Raw genomic sequence first — 4956 nt, forward strand, 5'->3', positions numbered from 1 at the left:
CTTAGGAAGGCCACCCAGAACGTAGGACTACGCATGAGCAGCACACCTGCTGGATTCAGGTGGAAAATGCCGCATCCGGTGAAATCCACACCAGAACTAGAACAAAGTCACGAATATGCCCCGTAATAAAGTGCCCTTCGGAAGCCCCCGCTCGGGCCGCCCCGGGTGCTGGGCACAAGCAGGCCCGAGAGCAGCCTGAGCACCTGCGGCCAGCTGCGCCGCTGTAGCTCCTGAGTGTCACTTTGGGCGGACGCACACCGTCGGGTGGTGCAGGTGCTGAAAGCCGTCCGCACGTCGGGGCGGGGTGTGTGTGTGTGTGTGTGTGTGTGTGTGTGTGTGAGAGAGAGAGAGAGAGAGAGACCCTTTCTGCCTCTGTTTCATCTGTAAACGGATGACAGTGCTGCTGCCGCTGGTAGCTAACAGGCCCGTGGCCAGGATTTTCGAGGTGTCCTCGGAATGTCCCCACGGACGGCCGCCTTCCTTCCAGGCGGGCCCACTCCCCGCCCCATCCCCCCCGCATCCCGCCTTAGCCCCGAGCAGGCCCCCCCCCTCCTCCTCGCACCCGGCCCAGCCCCGTCCCTGCGGGGGTCCCTGTACCCACCATTACACTGCGCCTCACTCGGCCGCGCCCCCCGGCCCTGCGCCCCCTCGGGACGGGCAGTCCGCGGGCGGCGCGGGCCACGTGCTGGGGTCTGTGCCGTCACTCATTGTGCTGCAGCCAATGGGCGGCGCCGGCGCCAGGCCGCCGCCCCGAGGTGCGCACCCCCACGCCCAGAGGGGCGCAGCAGCCGGGGGCCCAGGCACCGCCGGGGGAGGGAGCGCTGCGGCTAACGTCGGCTCCAGCGACCGCCAGAGGTACGCCCCAGACGGAGGGACGCCGCCTGCGGGGGGTGACGCCCGGAGGGACAGGGCTGCGGGCGGGGGCGGGCTGCGGGTGGGGCGGCGGCAGGGCTGTGCGGGCGCTGCCAGGCCGAGAGGGAAATGACAGGCGACACGGTGATCGTCCTCAAACTCAGGCCGGCGAGCACATGGGGTGCGCGCGCAGTCGTCGACGGAGCAGCCCCCCCGCGGGCGCGACAGCCGAGCGGCGCTGCCCCCCCGCACTCCGAGACCGCGGGCCCAGGGGCGCTGGCCGCGAATTCGGCACCGCGGGGCACACGCCCCAAGGCCTGCCTTACCCGGACGGGAGGACAAGCGGGGACGCCCAGCACTCAAGGTAGGGCCCGGGAGCCCGGGAAGGGGCGGGCAGGGGGCGTGCCCACGCTCACCCGGCCCGTCCTCCGCAGGCTGACGCTCAGAGGCACTCGGAGCTCCCCGATCCTCAGCTCCCAGCGAGGCCAACCGTGGGTCCCAATTCCGGGCTGCAGGGCCGCGCTCCTCCACGCCGGCCTCCCTTGCACGTGGGAAACGCAGAGAGCCTGGGAATTCCACTGACGCTGGCATCTGTGAGCCGCACAATGAAACCCCGTGTCTGATTTCCTGCCCTGAGCCCTTGAGGGAGAGGGAGTTAGAGGATTTGGGGGGCTGCGGTGCAGGGGCGCTGCTGGTCCTACTGTGAGCCAAGCGGACAGGGAAGGACCCTGAGCTCGTCCCGCCTCGCCGCGCTGTCGGGGCGCCCCGGGCACCTCGCACACCCCGACCTCGCAGCCGTAGTGAGCACCACGGGCAGGGGAGCACCCGCCCGCCCCCGGCTCCCCGCGCCGGGGGGCCTGGAGCCTGCCGCCTGGGGGGTCCCTGCCGCCCGCCCGGGAGTCTCACCCCCCCAAGGGCAAGGGCGGAGCCGCCCCCAGGATCCATCCCGGCGGTCCAGCTCGGGGCCCACGCCGGTTCAGTCCCCAATCAGGCGGCAGGAGTCAGCATTCTAGAAACAGTCCCTCCGCGGAGGGAACTGCAGGCGAGCAGCAGGGTCCTCGGCCTGACGGCGGGGACTGCGGGGACGGGCGGCCCGGAGCCCCCCGGAGCCCCGGGGCTGTGGGAGGAACCTGAGGCCCAGGGCGAGGGCAGGAGGGGGGGCTGGCCTCCGAAGCGAGGGCCCTGGACTCGTGGGGGGACTGCTGTCGCCCGCGGGGAAGGAGGAAGCCACATGACCCTCCAAGGGGGGACCCCGCGCAGGAGGGGGCTGCTGAGGCCCCGGCTTCCCGCCGCTGGGCCTGGCCTGGGCGCCCCACCTCTGCTGTACCCCCGCCCCCCGCTGCCATTCCTGCTGCAATGACTGTGGTTCTTAGGCCTCGTGTGCTTTCCCACACCTGCCTGGACGCTCCCCTGTGTTTGAAGGAAGCCCCGCACCCAGCCTGGGGCTGGGACGCCCCACCCCGACACCCAGGGGTGCGGCCCTGGCGACCGGCCGCCCAGCTGCGCCTGGCCTGGGCCCCTCGGATGTCGGCTCTTCCCGTGACGCCTTGCCCTGGGTCCTCGGGTCCGTGTAGCTCAGGGGCTGGTGGCCACGTGCGGAGCGAGTGGCTTTCTACCCCAGTAGTGCAAACCGTGTGTAAATACCTGTGAGCACCCTCCGTGAGCTCAGCAGGATTCAAAGGTCAGTCCCTGAGGTGCAGCCCCCTACACACACGCGCACACACGCGCACACACGCTTAACCACGTGAGCAGGCCCTTCTCGGGCTCACCCTCCGCCCTCGGCTGCGTGCTGGCCCGAGGCCCCCCGGGGGTACTCGACTGGGCCCCCCTCTCAGGCCTCAGGAGCCTACAGGTTCCCCGGGGGACTGTAGAGCAGGCCCCCCGAAGGGCTCGGCTGGCAGCCCTGCGGCCTGGACGGGGCCTCAGCTGCCTGCCAGCCGGGGTGCAGAGGAAGCCGCCCCACCCGCTGGAGGGCTCTCCTCCTTTCCTCACCTGCAGACGGGCTCCCCCCTGGGGAGCTGGGCCAGGAGCCAGCAGTGCTGGCAGGACAGTGGGGGGCGGCTCCTCCAGCAGCAGGGGGCCCGCTGGAGCCCCTGGGCCCGCAGCCTGGGGAAGGCAGCCCCTGCTCGGGGACACTGGGACGGCAGTGGGGGGATCTCCCCCGCGCCCCCACCCGCAGCTCATTCACGCCCACCTCTTTTCCTATCCCTGTCCTTCCTTCCCCCGCGGAGCTCACCCTTCCAGAACCTGGGTTTGGGTTTGGCGGGACCTGCTGTCCCTGCTGAAAGCCGTCCCCCCTGGCACCCGGGAAACCCCAGGGCTGCTCCCCCCGCAGCCTCGGCCTCATCCCCGCTCCCTCCTCTCATTCCCGGGCTCTGCTCCCCAGGGATCTCCCTGGCTGACCTGCGGCCACGATGCACTGAAACAGCGTCACTAACCTTTCCCCATTCCCCACTTCCTGCCCTTCTCCCGCACTGGACTGGCCTCCCGGGTCCGGTCGGCAGGGCCCGGGGGCAGAGCGGCGGGGCCGGCCCCCACCCTGCGGCCCCGGGCAGCACGGGACCGTGTGGACGACGCCCGGGGCCGCGGCGATGGGCCCAGCACGGAGGGACTGGCAGCGGGGACTGCCGAGCTCCCCCCGAGTCACCTGACCAGCCTCACGCGAGGGAAGAGGCCTTTGTGCCCGGGATCATCGACTGGGAGCTTCGTACATTTGGTCCTACAAACGAGTGCAACTTCGGGGCGCCTGGCCGGCTCCGCTGAGGAGCAAGCAACTCGACCTCGGGGTTGTGGGTGCGAGCCCCACGGGGGTGTACACAGCGCTTCAAAGTAAAATCTTAAAAAAGAGGCATAACTTCTCTTGTAAAAAAAAAAAAAAGACTTATTGGGGGGTATCTTGGGCGGCTCAGCGGTTTAGCACGCCTTCGGCCCAGGGCGTGATCCTGGAGACCCGGGATCCAGTCCCGCGTCAGGCTCCCTGCATGGGGCCTGCTTCTCCCTCTGACTGTCTCTGACTCTGCCTGAGAGACACAGAGAGAGAGGCAGAGACACAGGCAGAAGTAGAAGCAGCTCCCTGCGGGGAGCCCAGGACCCCGGGATCACGCCCTGAGCCAAAGGCAGACGCTCAACCGCTGAGCCACCCCGCGCCCAACACCCATCACCTCCTGACAGCCCAACCAGCAGGCTGAGTCTTTCAAGACAAAGACGTACTGAGGGAAACACGTGCAACATTCGTGACAACTAAGAGCCCTAGCGGAGGGCAAGTACGCGTCCTTCGGGGAGGCAATTACTTCGCGTATTAAGACGTCCAGTGCCCACAGGCCGTGACCTGGCGATTCCACCAGGAAGAGGGAGCGGCCTGGAGGGCGATTGACACCTTCACGGTGTGGACTTGCAGCGCTGCGATGAACCGCAGAGAGAGAGGAGAAAGGGACAGGTACCACCAACTGGGGGGCCGCATTATGTAAACTATGGCACATGGATGCTGTCAAAGCCATGCAGCCAGAGAAGCAGTGAGCTAGACATTTGTTTAATGACCTGGAAGGTTTCCACAGAGCTTTTTTTTTTTTTTTAAGATTTTATTCACTTATTCATGAGAGATTTCATCCTGATTCTCCAGGATCATGGCCTGGGTCAAAGGCGGCGCCAAAGCGCTGGGCCATCGGGGCTGCCCCTCCGGCAGGTCCTTAAAATTAAACGTCCAGGGGCGTGGGCTGGCTCAGTCTGCAGAGCGTGGGAATCTCGATCTCGGGATCCTGAGCCCCAGCCCCACAGTGGGTGCAGAGAAGATAGACCTTATTTTTTCTAAGATTTATTCATTTATTCATGATAGACACAGAGAGAGAGGCAGAGACACAGGCAGAGGGAGAAGCAGGCTCCACGCAGGGAGCCCAACCCGGGACCGGATTCCGGGACTCCAGGATCGCGCCCTGGGCCCAAGGCAGGTGCTAAACCGCTGCGCCACCCAGGGATCCCGAAGAAGATAGACTTTAAAGCCAAGCGTCCATCGCCACAGGCCCCACCATTGTACCCTTGGGCATTTATACCAAACAGATGGACACAGGATGACACGGAAACGTGTCCATGAATGTTCCAGCAGGTGTA

At 66.9% G+C, this 4956-nt stretch overlaps 1 long non-coding RNA gene across 1 annotated transcript; it reads left to right on the forward strand.

The window, feature by feature from the left end:
• Positions 1-1054: 1054 nt before the first annotated feature.
• On the forward strand, positions 1055-1476 carry LOC119868253. The gene is made up of 2 exons (XR_005386037.1): positions 1055-1216; positions 1287-1476. It is a non-coding gene; the product is annotated as an uncharacterized LOC119868253 (long non-coding RNA).
• The last annotated feature ends 3480 nt before the right edge of the window (positions 1477-4956 follow it).

Source organism: Canis lupus, chromosome X, assembly GCF_011100685.1.
Source record: "Canis lupus familiaris isolate Mischka breed German Shepherd chromosome X, alternate assembly UU_Cfam_GSD_1.0, whole genome shotgun sequence".
In the NCBI taxonomy this organism is placed as follows: Eukaryota; Metazoa; Chordata; class Mammalia; order Carnivora; family Canidae; genus Canis; species Canis lupus.